This window comes from Cetorhinus maximus, chromosome 14 (assembly GCF_964194155.1).
Source record: "Cetorhinus maximus chromosome 14, sCetMax3.hap1.1, whole genome shotgun sequence".
In the NCBI taxonomy this organism is placed as follows: domain Eukaryota; kingdom Metazoa; phylum Chordata; class Chondrichthyes; order Lamniformes; family Cetorhinidae; genus Cetorhinus; species Cetorhinus maximus.
In genome coordinates this window covers 60,608,151-60,625,840 of record NC_135892.1, presented here as the reverse complement: position 1 = coordinate 60,625,840, position 17,690 = coordinate 60,608,151, and positions in this window count along the sequence as shown.

Genomic DNA, 17,690 nt, shown 5'->3' with positions numbered 1-17,690 from the left:
TGTTAGGAAGGGAGTTCCAGGTTTTTGATCCAGCCACAGTGTAGGAACAGTGATTATAGTTCCAAGTCAGGATGATGTATGACTTGGCAGGGAACGTGCAGGTGGTGGTGTTCCCATGCATCAGCTGCTCTTGTCCTTCTAGGTGGTTGTGGTCGAGGGTTTGGAAGGCGCTGTCAAAGGGACAGTGGCGAATTGCTGAACTACATTTTGTAGATGGTACACACTGTTGCCACTGGCAGCATTCCATTTGCAAGTCTGCAGATAATGAAGCAGTCTGTACTCGCATGCAGCAAGATTTGGACAACATTCAGCTTTGAGCTGATAAATGCAAGCAACTTTTGCATACAACACAAGCGCTAGACAATGAAAATCACCACAGGAGAGAATCTCATCAGCTCCGTTGACAGTGAAAACCATCACCATTGCTGAATCCCCCACCATCAACCTACTGGAGAATACCATTGATTAGAAACTTAACTGAAACAGCCAGGTAAATACTGTGGCTACAAGAGCAAATAGGAGACTGAGCAATCGGCAATGACTGACTCACTTCCTGTCCCCCCAAACCTGTCCACTGTCTGAGGCACAGATCAGGATTGTAACGGAATAATCTCCACTTACCTGGATGAGTGTAGCTCCAACAACGCTCAAGAAGCTCAACACCCTCCAGGACAAAGAAGCCCGCTGGATCGGCACCCCATCCACCAGCTTAAACATTCACTCCCTCCGCCACTGGCACGTGCACTATCCAGATAAAATTACATACATAGGATATACAGCACAGAAAGAGACTATACAGGCCAAGTAGTCCATGCCGGCTGCAGCACAAGAAATCGGCTCACTACCAGCTCGTTAAGAGCAATTCAGGATGAGCAACGTGTAGCTGAACCTTCTCTGCAATGCTCACATTCTACAAACAAATAAAAATAAATTGAACTCCTCAGCCACTCACAATGTTACGGTCTGACAAAGTAACAGAACACATACATCGTTGTCTTTTGAGACAATTGTTATCTGATGCAGGTAATTTTATGTCCATTGGTGTTTTTTCAGTTATGAGCAAATTTAAAACAAAACGTAGTAAAGCTTGTCAGAATTGGAAGACTCAGGAACCTGCTGGCTGCCTCAGCTAAGAGTTTGAATCATTTTAAGCAATCATATTCCAGGCTATTTAAGAAACCTCTTTTATGGCTGAAGAACGACGTTTCTCCAATGCAGAACATTTCAATGTGCATTAATATGTTTTTATACCTGTGAGCTTAAAATCTTTGAATTTCTGACACCTTGAGAAAGTTTAATTGTTTTAACTGTGATTAACCAGGACTTGTGATGTTCATCAATTATCTGCAACGCAGTTGGGTTTATGAGAAAAACATGTTTAAATCTTATGCATTGCTTCACTTACCTAATTCCGTTTCAACAAAGTTTTGGTCTCCATGGTATCATCTCTTTAGTTGCTATATTTTGCCCTTTATCTCTAGACTGCCCTAAATCTAGTGAATTTGCTTGAGAGCTGTGGTTCATTTCCATTTGTTCAATGATAAATTTGGATAATTTCAACTGAAATCCAGTTGGATGTCTTAAGGTTCTGCTGGCAGTAAGTTAAATAGCTTTGGACTGGAATAGTGCAGTAATAAATTTATACAGTTCGCACTGTGTACCTGTCTGAAGTGCCGTCATAGCTCCCTGTTCAGTTATCTCCCTCTATGAATTTTGACAACTTTATGACAGTAACATATCAGAGTTAAAAATAGAATTTAGATAGTCTGGCTTAACATAGTTTAACAATACAGCTAGAATCACAGAATTGTTACAGCACAGGAGGAGGCCATTTGGCCCATTGTGTCTGCCCCAGCTCTGAATGAGCAATTCACTTAGTGCCATTCCCCCACCTTCTCCCGTAACCCTGCACATTCTTTCTTTACAGATAAGTCTAATTCACTTTTGAATCATGCCATTTTAATAATTTGAAGTTAGTCTAATTTTAACAGAAAACCATGACAAAAACCATGATAATCTGTCCAAGTCTCAAATTGAGATGCTACTAGGTTTTTTAAAAATGGCTTATTATCTAATTCCAAGCAATTCAAGGGAAGTATCTATTTTCTTAGTAAGGTTTCTTAAATTATATATAAAAAATACATCAGGTTGATTTTAACATTATTGTTTTTACACAACTGTTTGAAAGAAATATTGATGAATATAGTTAACATTAGTCAATATTTCTATCATGCCTTATGACATTGGGGTAGCCAACATTTTATGGTTTCTATGTTGAAGATGAAGAGTGGTTCTGATGAAAGGTCATCGACCTGAAACATTGGGCAGAATTTTACATCCCGAATTGTCGGCGGGCGTGGGCAAGAGTCGGCAGCGCGCCTGGCGACAATTAAGAAGCCTATTAACGCCATTAATGTATTAATTAAGAGAATTTTTTTGCTGCCCATCCAATCTTACGATTGGCGGGTGGGCGATTTGGCCAGGTGGCCTTTGCATTTATGAGGAATTCTCATCCACGGGTGGGATGAGGTTTCCGACACTAATTTTTTAAAAATAAAAATGTCTTGACATAATTTTCATTATGTTTATGTTCATATGAGTGAGTCCTCTGTGGGGACATATTTTTTCAGATTTTCAAAATCTTTATTTTTGATTTTTAAAATTCTTCAGCTCCCTGAGGCAGCTCTCTGCCTTCAGGGATCTTTCATTGCGCGCTCTCCCGTGCCTGCGCAGACTTCAGCACTCGCCCTCCTCCTGCCCCCCACCCCGGTAGCACTGAGCCTTTCAGCACATGTTTCACGCTGGCTGTCTGTCAATTGGCCAGCCAATGTGAAGTCACAGTGAGGGCCGATTGCGGGCAGCAGACCATTTCCTGACCACTTGTTGGCCCGCTCAACGACTCAAAAATCCTGCCCGTTAAACCTGTTTGTCTCCAAAGATGCTGCCTGACCTGCTGAGCATTTCCAGCATTTTCTGTTTTTATTTCATATTTCCAGCATCTACAGTATTTTATTTTTGTATTGAGGAAGGAAAGCAAGTTGTGAGGAAGACACACAGAATCTGCAAGCGGATATATTTAGGTTAAGTGAGTGGGCACACATTTGCAAATGATGTATGATAAGGAAAACCGTGAGGTTATCCTCTTTGGTAGGATGAATTTAAAAGCAAAATCTTATTTAAATGGAGAGGGACTACAAAATGCTGCAGTACAGAGGGATTTGAGTATCCACATACCTGAAACACACAAAGTTGGCATGCAGGTACAGCAAGTATTTAAGAAGGAAATGGACTGTTGACATTTATTGCAAGGGGGTTGAGAAGTCTTTCCACAATGGTACAGGGTATTGGTGATATCTAGAGTACTGTGTATGGTTTTGGTCTCCTTATTTAAGGAGGAATGTACATCCATTGGGGAACTGTTCCAAGAACATACACAAGGTTGATTCCTTGGATGGAAAGGTTGTCTTATGAGGAGATGTTGATTATGTTGAAATGATATTCACTGGTGTTTAGAAGATTGAGAGGTGATCTGAATAGGTGCTTTGCACCAGTCTTCACAGTGGAAGACACAAGTGACATCCCCAAAGTTCAAGAGAGTTGGGGGGCCAGAGGTGAGTATGGTGGCCATTACCAAGGAGAAGGTGCTAGGAAAACTGAAAGGTCTGAAGGTGGATAAATCACCTGGACCAGATGGATTACACCCCAGAGTTCTGAAGGAGATAGCTGAAGAGATAGTGGAGGCGTTAGTGGTGATCTTTCAGGAATCACTGGAGTCAGGGAGGGTCCCAGAGGATTGGAAAATCGCTAATGTAACCCCCCTGTTTAAGAAGGGAGTGAGGCAAAAGACGGGAAATTACAGGCCGATTAGCCTGACCTCGGTCGTTGGTAAGATTTTAGAGTCCATTATTAAGGATGAGATTTCAGAATACTTGGAAGTGCATGGTAAAATTGGGCAAAGTCAGCATGGTTTCATCAAGGGGAGGTCATGCCTGACAAATTTGTTAGAATTCTTTGAGGAGGTAAAGTAGGTTAGACAAAGGAGACCCAATGGATGTTATCTACTTGGACTTCCAGAAGGTCTTTGATAAGGTGCCGCACAGGAGGCTGCTCAGTAAGATAAGAGCCCATGGTGTTAGAGGCAAGGTACTAGCATGGGTAGAAGATTGGCTGTCTGGCAGGAGGCAGAGAGTGGGGATAAGGGGGTCCTTCTCAGGATGGCGGCCAGTGACTAGTGGAGTTCCGCAGGGGTCAGTGTTGGGACCACAACTTTTCACTTTATAACATTAATGATCTAGATGAAGGAACTGAGGGCATCCTGGCTAAGTTTGCAGATGATACAAAGATAGGTAGAGGGACAAGTAGTATTGAGGAAGCGGGGAGGCTGCAGAAGGATTTGGACAGGTTAGGAGAATGGGCAAAGAAGTGGCAGATGGAATACAATGTGGGGAAGTGTGAGGTCATGCACTTTGGTAGGAGGAATAGAGGCATAGACTATTTTCTAAATGGGGAGAGAATTCAGAAATCTGGAGTGCAAAGGGACTTGGGAGTCCTAGTCCAGGATTCTCTTAAGGTTAACTTGCAGGTTGAGCCGGTAGTTAGGAAGGCAAATGCAATGTTGGCATTTATTTCGAAAGGACTAGAATATAAAAGCAGGGATGTGCTGCTGAGGCTTTATAAGGCTCTGGTCAGACCACATTTAGAATATTGTGAGCAATTTTGGACCCCGTATCTCAGGAAGGAAGTTCTGGCCCTGGAGAGGGTCCAGAGGAGGTTCACGAGAATGATCCCAGGAATGAAAGGCTTAACATATGAGGAACGTTTGAGGACTCTGGGTCTATACTCGATGGAGTTTAGAAGGATGAGGGGGGATCTGATTGAAACTTACAGAATACTGAAAAGCCTGGATAGAGTGGACGTGGGGAAGATGTTTCCATTAGTAGGAGAGACTAGGACCCGAGGGCACAGCCTCAGAGTAAAGGGAAGACCTTTTAGAACAGAGATGAGGAGAAACTTCTTTAGCCAGAGAGTGGTGAGTCTATGGAATTCATTGCCGCAAAAGGCTGTGGAGGCCAGGTCATTGAGTGTATTTAAGACCGAGATTGATAGGTTCTTGATTGGTAAGGGGATCAAAGGTTACGGGGAGAAGGCGGGAGAATGGGGTTGAGAAACTTATCAGCCATGATTGAATGACGGAGCAGACTCGATGGGCCGAATGGCCTAATTTCTGCTCCTTTGTCTTATGGTCTTATTGAAACATATAAGACTCTGAGGGAGATTGACAGGGTGGATACTGAAACGATGTTGTCATGCTCAGTAAGAATATGTTATATTCCTAACTTTCAAGATATGGACTCTTTGAAATTGACTTTTCCTTTAAAAAGTGGACAATGTGCTTCAAAGATGGCCACCAAAGGTCAGGTGATCTTTTGTGATTTTCAGACAAACCAGGATCAACTCATGTCTGAGCATGTCTCTCAAAAATCATTAAAACGCAAATGTCTGTGGGTTGGAGGCCCATCCTTGAAAAGGTATTCAAAATGCAGGACCAGCTGTGAATTTACATCTCCTATTGTCTGGTTACTTCGCAAAATTCAAATTCAATGGTCCCTCTCAGACTCAGTGTCTACGAGCTAAAAATTAATGAAGGGAGATGCGGATAAACCAATTTCTCATAAGCAGGTGTGAACAGCCACCATTCATCCCTTATTATGTGGCAATGGCTTCTAACTTTGAATCATTTATGTGGAGAATAGAAATATTGATCATGAGGTCACATGCTTGAAACTAACTTCAGATAACAAACTGTATTACTCTAAGAACCAGTGAGAGACAAGTCAGTCTGGAGACCAACAAGACGCAAGAGGAACCATTCCTCCAACAAGAAGAAAGGAACCCTACCTAATACCTCTACAGAAACTTGGCCACAACTTCATCTGGAAACCCTCGGACATCCAACTTTCATTCATCTCCAAAGAACCACGAGATAGAACCCACCTCGAGCTGCAACACCACATTTTGTAAAGGACTGATTCAAACACATGTTCTTCGTTTCTTGTTATCCGTTAATAACTTAAGTGCATGACTCATCTCTAGAATTCATCTTTCATGTTTGTGTATTTGTTTGTGTTTTGAGGGAGTGGGCGTTTTCATTGCATTTACATTTCAGGGTGTTGTGTGAATAAATGTTTATCTTTTCTTCTGATTTAAACTTACCAGAAAGTCTCTCATGTTTATTATTAAAAGTCATAACATTAAAAGGGTTTTATAACACTCCCTCTAAAATACACATCTTGTAGCGGACAACTGAGGGGTGAGGAAAAAGGGGAAAAGTTATCCCACATCTCCCTCTCCTGGCTGTAACAATGTTTCTCCTCATGGGGAATCTGAAACTAGGGGGCTTATTTTCAGAAAAGGGGTCACCGACAGCGAAGTGGAGGAATGTCTTCTCTCAGAGGATCGTGAATCTTTGGAATTCTCTACACCAGATAGCTGTGGAGGCTGAATCATTGAATATATATTCAAGGCTGAGTCAGACAGACTTTGAGCTATAGGGGAGCCAAGGGCTGTGGGCAATAGGCAGGAAAGTGGAGTTGAAACAACGGTCAGATCAGCTATGATCTTTTTGAATAATGGAGCAGGTTCAAGAGGATATTTCCTGATTTTGTTCTTATTTTTTATGTTCTAAGGTCCAATCGCTATTAAAAAAATAAAGTATTTGCATTTTTATAGCATCCTTCATATCCTCTGAATGTCACATAGGACAGAATTTTCCCGTTGGCGATTTGTGGGCGGGGCTGGTTCGCCGACGGGAAAATGACACGGGATGACATTGGGAGGAACCCCCGACATCATCCCGGTCCATTTAAATATTGAGGAAGGCAGGCGGACAGCGAAATCAGCTGTCCGCTCGCTGACCTGTCAATGGCCAATTGAGGCCATTGACAGGATAATTAAGGTAATTAAAGGCCCTGCCCGTCCAACCTTAAGGCTGGCGGGCAGGCCAGGAGCCCCAGTGGGCTTCTGATAATACATGAAACCTCATCCACTGGCGGGATGAGGTTTCATGCCTGTTTTTAAAAACTTCAATAAAGTTTATGCACTTCTTATTAATATGTCCCATCTCGTGTAACATTGTCACATGAGGGGGACATGTTAATAATTTTAATATTTTTCTATTTTTAAAGATTTTTATACTGTCAGTAATCTCCCTGAGACAGCACTTAGTCTCGGGGAGCAGTGCGCTCTTTTGTGAGCACTTTGACAGCTGGGGATTCCGCCCCACCCCCCCCCCCCCCCCCCTCCCCACCCCCCACACAGGAAGCACATAGCGTTTCCTGTCGGGCAGGCTGCTGGGTGGGCCTTAATTGGTCCGCCCACTCAAAATGGTGGCGGGCCCCATTTCAGCGGCAGAGTTCAGCTGCTGGCCCGCCACCAAACCAGTGGGGCCCGCACGCCCGCCCATCAAGGTAAAAATTCTGGCTGTAGTGTTTTACAGCACATAAGTTTATATGTGACAAGATCCCACAAACAAAATGAATGATCAATTTATTTTTGATGATGTAGATTGGGGGCTAAAGGCACCAGAAGAACATCCTACTATTTTCCAAAGGTAAAAACAGTGCCATAAGATCTTTTATGTGAATGGGCAAAATATGGATTTAATGTCTCAATGTGTCATCTGAATGAGAATGCAGTGCTCCATCAGTACTGCAATGAAATGTTAGCCCTGGTTATGTATTCAAGTTCTGGAGTAGGCTTGAACCTGCAACCTTCTAGCTCAGAAGAGAGTGCAAACATTGGACCTTTTTAAAAGATCTATAACATTTTATTTATAAAAAGTAAGGTTTATTACTAAATACTAATGAGTTTCTCTCATTTTGCATGCCAAAGAAACTGAATCGTCAGTTGTGCTGGTCTGAGCATTAACTATTGTTCATTTCCACCAGTTTATTTTTCAGGAAACAAACCACGGGCCTTTTTAAAAGATCTATAACATTTTATTTATAAAAAAGTAAGGTTTATTACTAAATACTAATGAGTTTCTCTCATTTTGCATGCCAAAGAAACTGAATCGTCAGTTGTGCTTGTCTGAGCATTAACTATTGTTCATTTCCACCAGTTTATTTTTCAGGAAACAAACCACTAAGTAAACCCTGATTGAATTCATTTAAGGCACTCTAATCATATCTGAGACTTCAAGTGAAATGTAAACTGTTGCCCTCAGTACCTTTAGTTATGAGCAATGAAAGATCGGGGAAAATATGAGATAATTAATATTTCAATATCTGTATTTGATGTTTTTGAGAGAATTAATACAATATTTGTAAATATAATGCTTGACTGAAAACTATATTCAAAGGGAGATGGTGGCATAGTGGCAATGGCACTGGACTAGTAATCCAGAGGCCCCGGCTAATATCCTGGGGACACAGGGTTAAACCCCATCATGGCAGTTGAATTCTACTGGTTAATAAAGAAATTGAAAGCTAATCTCATGGTGACCATGGAGCTATCACAGATTGTTGTAAAAACTCATTGAGCTCACTAATATCCTTTTAGGGAAGGAAATCTGCCATCCATATCTCCCATCCTCACCTGGTTTGGCCTACATGCGTCGCCAGATCCAGGAGTGTGACCCAAAACCCACGCACAGTTCCTTGAATGGGACATAGCACTCTTTGTATTCCATTTGTTATTCTGTGTAGCCAAGTCTTGCACTTGCTGGCTGAATTTTATGGGGACTGCTGGAGCAGGATAGGAGGTGGAGTCACCAAACAATTGGGAGGGAGAGCAGGGGGAGGAGTGCCCGTCACCTTGTTGCTGCCATGGAATTCTGCCAGTGGCGGGGGGAAGATGGAGGACTGCCCTCCTGCCCGGAGGCCAACTGAGCCACTTAATTGAGCACTTAAGGGCCTCTTCCCACCACTGGTATTTAACTAGTGGTAGATGGGCCTTCAGCTTGGTGGGGAGACAACCTGGTGAACCCTTTTGGCCTCCCTGTAAGGTAGGAAGGGATACTCCAATTGGATGCTCTGTAACCCACAGATTGCCCCATGGCAACACCTCCCTGCACTCACCTCTTCCCACCCCTGTCGGGGCTTGCCTAACTGGCCCTGGCGATGCCCCCCCAAAACCCCATTCACCTAGTTCCAGGATGGCGTCCATTGCTTCGTCGCTAGGCTGAGTGTAGTCCTAGCTATGGCTACTGTTCCTGATGGTGTTGCTGAGACTGAAGTGTTGTTGGCTCTCTGACTAGCCAGCAGCTCTTGGAAATGGGCTCTCATCCCTTTGCAGTGCGAGAACCCCGATGGTAGCTCATCAACTGCAAGATGGGTATCAACTACCCCATCAGCCGCCTCTTTTAAGACATTAGGAAGTAGTCCATCAGGACCTGGAATTTTGCCAGCCTGCAGTTCCATCATTTTGCTCAGTACCGCTTCCCTAGTGATTTCAATTTCACCAAGTTCCTCTCTCCCTTTCACCTCCTGATTTACAGATATTACTGCAATGTTATTTGTATTCTCTATAGTGAACACTGAAGCAAAATATTTGTTCATTTCTTCCACCATTTCCTTATTATCTACTATTAACTCCCCACTGTCCCTCTCGAGGACCAACACTCACTTTACTTACTCTTTTCCTTTTTAAACACCTGTAGAAACTCTTGCTATCCGTCTTTACATTTCTAGCTAGCTTCCTCTCACACTCTAATTTCTTTTTCCTGATTAACCTTTCATCCCCACATCGTTGGCCTTATTTAGGCTTAAGATACTAGTCTTAAACCCACTCTTCTCCCTTTCAAACTGGATGTAAAATTTAATCTTATTGTGGTCGCTGCTACCTAGAGGTGCCTTTATTCTGGAGTCATTAATTAATCCTGTCACGTTACACAATACCAAGTCTAATATAACCTGCTCTCTGGTTGGTTCCAGTGTGCGCTGTTCGAAGAAACTATCTCAAAAGCATTCTAAGAACTCCTCATCCAGGCTATTACTGCCAATCTGATTTTTCCAGTTTATGTGTGGATTAAAATCACCCATGATTATTGCCGTCCCTTTATCACAAGCACACAAAATTTTCTCTTGAATACTTTGCCCTACACTGTGTGGCTACTGTTAGGGGGCCTGTAGGCCGCTCCCATGAATGACTTTTTTCCCCTACTATTCCTTAATTGGCCCGCCCATGTAAATTGGCGGCGTGGACCTGATCGGGGGCGCTGATTGGGTTCGCGCCCGCCCCCGCGCAACCCCCCCAATGGGGGGGAAATTTCTGGCCCTTGAATTGCAACCTCTACCCAAGCTTGATCCCTCACCTCTCTTGTTAAGTTTAAAGCCCTCTCTACTTCCCTAGCTATGCAATTTGCAAGGACACTCGTCCCAGCATGGTTCAGGTGTAAACCGTCCCAAGGGTACAGCCCCCGCTTTCCCCAGTACTGATGCCAGTGCCCCACAAACCAGAACCCACTTCTCCCACACCAGTCTTTGAGCCATGCATTCATCTCTCTAATCTTATTTGCCCTGTGCCAATTTGCATGTGGCTCAGGTCATAATCCAGAGATTATTGCCTTTGAGGTTCTGCTTCTTAATTTGGTACCTAGCTCCTCATACTGACTTTGCAGAACCTCTTTCCTGGTTCTGCCTATGCTGTTGATACCTACATGAACCACGACAACTGGATCCTCCACCTCCCACTACAAGTTCCTCTCCAGCCCTGAGCAGATATCCCGAACCCTGGCACTGGGCAGGCAACATAGCCATCTGAACTCTCGCTCTTTGCTGCAGAGAACAGTGTCAACCCCCCTCATTATACTATCCCCCACTACCACTACATTGAATGGCTTCCTGTACCACAGTGCCATGGCCAGTCAGCTCATCCACCTTGCAGACCTCACTTTCATCCACACAGGTTGTGAGCGCCTCAAACCTGTTTGACAATTGTAAAGTCTGAGGTGCCTCCACCACTGTCTGCTCAGCCCCATTACCTGCCTCACTGACAGTCACATCCTCCTGTCCCTCACTGCTGACCAAAACAGATAACCCTCTTCTAAGAGGTGTGATTGTCTTCTGGAACAAAGTATCCAGGTATTTCTCCCCCTCCCTCATATTGCACAGTGTCTGCATTTCGGCTTCCAGATCAATAATCCTGATCCAGAATTCCTCAAGCTGTTTTCACTCCCTGCAGATGTGTTTGTCATGGATCGCCTTGACACCCAAAATCTCCCACATCTCCCAGCTGCAACATAACACCTGTCCCGCCATTCTAACTTATGTTATTTAGTTAATTTGCTTTAATTACTTTTTTCCTATGCTACAATTTACTGTGCTTGTTGAATACTAGTACCACTGACAACTATTATTCTTAACTTCAAAGGTACGTGTTTTTCATGTTTAAATTACTTTATTTTAATTGATTTTTTAAAATCTTTATTGTATTATCTTAATTTTAAAGTTTTCAAATTTTGGTTTCTCATTTTAAAGTTTTAGTTCTTTTTTTTATATAGATTTACCTGAATTTGCCTGTCCTAAGCTGGTTTCTCACACACTGTCCCTTAGACTGAGCACTTACCAGCCAATCAACTTACTAGCTTCCTGTGACGTCACAGTTGCTTTTTTCTTTTTCCCCGACTGCTGCCTCACAGCAGCTGAAACAGTGAAACTGTGTGCTCCTCAGCTCCCGACTGTCTCCCGCAGATCCACTCCAACTCCCAGCAAGGTAGGCCACTCTTGCAGTTTATAAACATTAGGGCCTGCTGCTATGGAAGCCATATAGCCACATGGGTGCAATCTGTTGCATTCTGCACTCTAGGGAAGCCTGAGATGGCAGCAAAGTCAGTGAATCTCACAGCCTGGCTATCCTCGTCCAGAGCAAACCTGACGTAATGATGGCCCTTCCTGTAAAGGGCGTGTGTGACCTCCTTTATGGATCGATGTGTTGCGGACTGACAGATGCCGCACAGGTTACCTGTTGATCCTTGGAAAGAACCAGAGGCCAAGAAACTGAGTGCTCTGTCACTTTCAAAGCCACTGGCAGGGGATACCCTCCAACTCCACACGGTGTCAGGTCTTCACGAAGAATGTGGCATATGTGATGTACCAGATTTCAGGAGAAGCGCTGACATGCATGGCATTGCCTCTCATTCATTTGTAAATAATAGACTCTTGAACAATAAACCCTAGGTCTGGTGAGTCGCCCCCATTGTCTGCATCTCTCCTCCTGACCCTCCTATTCATGCTCTGGCTCCGCTTGACCATGTCCCTCCTGCTGCAGCTGCGCGCGAAGCTGCCTCTCCCTCCTTAGCCTCCTCCATTGCATCAGGGCCCTGACAAAGGCAGCATTGAGCCCTGGATCCATATCTGCTTTTGCCTTCTTTCTGAAAGGGAACATTGAAGGCATTAACGATTCAAGGGGCAAGAAAGAGAAGCTCAGAAGATGACACATTTAGAGACTGTAAGGGTCCAAAGTTTTTCCTGCCCTACTTGCATGATGCCTGATGCAACCCTCTCCCTGAGACACTAGCACACACAGCGAGGTGACCAAGATGGCATCACAGATATGTAACATCTTGAGCCCTGCGTGGGATGCTAAAGTTTAAGTAAGGTGAATGACCCAATCTCTGATGTGGCATATTAATGACCAATCAGTTGCTCATGGTCAAAGAGTGGATGCCCTTTGGCCCATTAGGAGTGTCACATCTGGTGAACACATGACAGGCCATTGATGGAATGCCATGTATGGTACAGCCATGCCTCCTGCGCTATTGTCTACATTTCCAAATTCTACATTCCCATGTGTTACTCTTAAGATGCAGTGACTGTGATGTGAAGCCGCTGAGTTCTGACGCGCACTTTGGCAGTGTGAATGAAGTTATCGGCTTTAAGTGGCTTTCATCACATGGAGGTCTTCCTCCTTTCTTTCTAAGCAGAATACTGCTCACTCCGGTGGCAACAAGAGGTTAGAGAGCGACCCCAGAAAGGCTCCCCTCATGTTCACCCTTCCCCCTCACTGCCATTCCCTCCCCGTTGACCCCCCTCGTGTGTTTGTTAGCTTGACACCTCGCCTCACAGCCCTCCCCCGGTTAAAGTGCTAGTCTCTGAAAGTGGAGGCCTGCATGAGTACCACAGCACAATGGTGTTCCTCAGGACAATGGTGTTCCTCAGGACAATGAAAGCAAAGAGAAGGAGCAGTTCAGCCCTACAGCCCCAACAGAGTGGCGTTCATCGCAACAAGACCGGCGCAGTGCCATGGCAGGTATGTTCCACTCACCTCAAAGTTACCAGCGAACTGAGATCTGACTTGTGCACGCCACCCTTTCTCAAACGGGTTTGGTTCCGATGTAATTTCCCACTGGCATGACGGAAGGTTGGAAGGCGTGGCAAGATTCCAGCAAGCATCTGTTTTAGTGAGCTTCATGACATGCTAATGAATGCAAATGGCACCAGCCGGCGGGATAACCGACCCGCCTTGCTCACACCGTCGGGAGAATTGTGACTTGTTTTTACCACAGCAGGTTTCCGATTTTTTTTTTTTGCCTCCCGCTGGATTCTCTGCTCCCGCCCGTCACAAAACCCATCGTGGGCGGGATGGGAGAATTCCGTGCAAAGCGTTTGAGAACCTGAGGTGTGGACGTTAACTGTAAACTGATTGCAAGAACTGCTGTCCCTGATGTAAAAGGACCATTTAAAACCACCAAGCCTGGGCATAACTGTTTCTGAAATCGGAGTCAATTTTTTTTAAAATTGATGTGAGGTGCTATTTCAAGCACTCAGAGGAAATTTACTTGAAGTTTAACAATAACAAATTTTAATTTTCAGAAAATAATTATTGAATTAAAGACCGTCTAGGTGGTTCTTGGATATCCAAAAGAAAGTTTGTTCTTGAAATGAAAAAAAAAATGAACACTAACAAAGCCTGTCAGCTCAACAACACAGCTATTAGAATTTGGAATAATTTTGCTTTATAAAATGTCAGGCACATTGGGTTACTTTCGAGTGAATAAAATGTCATCTAAAATAAAGAACAAAGAAACATAACATGTCAATGCCTAGAATCAAATTGTAATGTTTCATTTTTGTTTTAAAAATTTATGAAAATATTGTTTTGAACAGTTAAGTTCTCCAGGTCTCATGAATAAGTTGGAATGGCAATTAATGGGATGTCTCACTTAGAGGACTTAAAAGATAGAAACAGAAAAATCACATTATAAAATGGGAATTGGAATAACTCACCCTGGGTGAGTTCAATGGAATATATCAATCTGGTATCCACGTACATTTTAGTAAGAGATAGGAAAATGGTTAAGAATTGTAAATTAATAACTTTTCTCTTGGAGATATTTGCATCCTTGCCTATGAATCTTTTAAGGGAGTTGAATTTGATAACCTGGGCACTGCTTGGGACTTTGGGGCCATGCAAAAGAATATAAGTAAATTTCTTGGGTTGGATTGGATGGCTCCCGTCGGGCGTGTTTTCGATAGGAGGAGGGGCATGTAAAATATGATGGATGTGTAGCCCACTGCCTTCCGACCCACCCCTGATCCAGTTCCCATAATATGCGGGGTGCATAAAGAGCCCATTAGTATGCCCATCCTTAGGCCTATTGAGGCCCGTAAGTGGCAAATTAATGGCCTCTTAAGGACCTCAATCCACCTTCCACTGCCATAATACGCTGGGCAGTGGAGGATGGGTGAGAGTGCAAAAACAGGGGAGTACATCTTTTGGGACGTCCCCTGTGCACATTGGAGACACACCGCCCCCCCTCCCCCACCCTCCCACGTCCGCCGACCAACAAAGATTGTATCCCCTCTCTGAGCTTACTTACCTGGCCTCCAGCACCCGCCCCCACTCCCTCATCCCCCTCCCTTGGGTGCCCATTCCCTCCCCACCCAAAAAAACCGAGGAATTACCTGGGTCCAGGTACCATTGATCCTCTTTGTGGGATTGCTTGCACTCCCAGTAGCCCAGCGGTGCCCATTACTGGGTTCTGGGACTGCAAGAGCTGCCAGTCAATCAGATTAGCCAGCAGCTCTCGAGAGCAGGACTTCTTTCCACTGAGGGATGTAAGTTCCACTCTCTGTTTGTTAAGGCCACCCACCCTGTAATAATGCTGCAGGACAGCCTCTTTTAAAGTCAGTCGGTTTGTGACCAACTTTTCCAATATGGGGGGGCATGGGGGGATTGGGGAGTGGTGGGGGAGAGCATTACGCTCCTCCCCTTATTAAATTCAGCCCCTTCAGACAGACACCCTTATTGATCTTTTGACAAGGTTACTCGAAAGTCAAGAATGCTTATATTGGATGGAGCACGTGATATAAGGATACCGGTGTGAATGTGCAAATGTGATTTGTCACATGTGGAGTAACTGACATGCAGAAATACATGGTGAAGCTACACTAAAGAGTGGGTCCCAGACACATTTAGGCATTTGACGTGAAATGGTTACATAGAATAAGTAAACATTTTTAAATCTAAGCACTAACACATACTCTATAGAGAAATTGACTAAGAAAATCAGGGTGGTAATGTTCAGAGGGAGTAAAGTTACAAGAAAAGGGATTTGGGTTGGGAGAATTGAAGGCTAGGGAGAAATAATATGTAATGAGAATTGTCAACAAGATGAATACAGGTGAAGGGAAGAGCTGGAGCTGAATTTTACGACCCGTGGGCAGGTGTGTGCCCGACCCGATCGGGCGTAAAATTGCGCGAGAAGACATCCCGATGTCGTCACACACGAGTGTGATATTTCGCTCGGTGGGCGCGCTTCTGACTTCTGTGCCCGCCCGCTGAGCAAACTATCACGCGAGTGCGTGATGATGGCGGGACGCTCACTTGACAGCTTCTCGAGTAGCAAAAAATCGGAGACAATTGCACCATTAATGGGCTTAATTGCCCTCTTAATTGTCGGCGGATGCGCACAAAATTCAGAAGCACGCTCGCCAGCAATTAAGAGGGTAATTAAGCCCATTAACAGCGCAATTGTCTCTGATTGTTTATTACCCGTCCAACCTCACAGCTGGCAGACGGGCGAATCGGCCAGGCGGCCTTTGCATTTTTCATCAAACCTCATCCAAGGGCGGGATGAAATTTCCGTGGTGAAATAAAATAAAAATAAATATCTGTGAGCAGCAGTTTATCAGCTATATTTTCAGGTGATTGATTGTGATGCATGAACGTCTTTTTCAGCTTTTAAAACCTTTTATTTTAGGTTTTTCAGGTCTCCAGTTCCCTGAGGCCGCTGTCTGCCTTCAGGGAGCTTTCTTGCAGCGCTCACCCGCAACCACGGAAAGGTCATTGCCCACCCGCCCTCTTCCCACCCCCACCCTGGCATCGCTGAGCTTTTCAGCTCACATTTCACACTGACTGGCCTTTAATTGGCCAACCAGCATGAAATCGCACCTGGGGGCCAATCGTAGTCGGGGGCCCGTTTCCCAACTGCTCCCGGGCCTGCCAATCAGGCGCGCCCGCCTAAGATAACATTCAGGCCCTGGAGTATCTTTTAAGTCCATATATTGTCTCTTGCTTTAATTTTATGTACTCATATGCTAATAGTTTAGAATTAACAGATCTCAAGTTTCCCACAGGTGCTGGGTGCCATCGACTGCACTCACATGGTGCTTGGATCTCCATGGCAACAAGCAGTCAACTACATCAACCATAATGGCTTCCACTCACTGAATGTTCAGCTGGTGTGTGACCATCACAACCACATCCTATAGGCCTGCGCACGATTCCCAGGGAACATCGACAATTCCTACATCCTTAGCAGGTCTCAAATCCCTGACATCTTCCGGGGTCCACAGATGCTGCAGGGTTGGCACCTCAGGTTAAGGGCTATCCACAGAGGACGTGGCTGGCGCCTGTGCAGCAGCCTCAGATTGCAGCAGAGAGACGGTACAACGAGGCTCATGATGCAAACTAGACTTTGGTGGAGCAACTGATAGGTTTCTTGAAAATGAGGTTCCGATGCCTCGATAGTTCCGGTGGGGCACTGCAGTACAGTCTCCAGAGGGTGTCACACATCATCATCGCTTGCTGCGTGTGACACAACCTGGCACTGCAACAGGGAGAGGACCTGGCTGAGGAGCAGATGGAAGAATGCATGTCTCCTCCGATGAGGAAGATGTCGAAGGGGATAAAGTTGATGAGGCACTGTAAGGCGAGGATGCCGTCAATGAGGCCATCACACTGGCCAGACGAAGTAGGTGCACCCGTGAGACCCTAATAGCTGCAAGATTCATGGAGGATGATGACAAGATGCAGTAAGGACAGTCCTGACATCCTCAACTTGCATCTGTGAACGTTTGACTCCTGTGCCACTGACGGCAGCGCACATACCCTCAGTGATAATTATGTCATGGAGATGCAGCAGAGGCCCCAATACTTGCTAGATTCCCGGAGGATGATGACGACATGCAGTGAGGACACTCCATAGATCTTCACACAGCCTCTGTGAATGTCTGAATCCCGTCCGGCTGAGGGGAGCTCGCTTGTGCTCTGTGATCAGTGTCGTATCGTGGAGATGCAGCCGTGTAACTTCAAATGCATCTGATTCTTACACCTGACCCCTTCAGGAGCACATCATCACTGGTCTCAGATGCTGAAGAGATGGGGGGCCAGCCCCACCTGAAAGGTGGTGAGAGCACGTAGAGAGAATGATGTAATTCTGTGATGCCTGCCCACAACTTTCTGGCAGC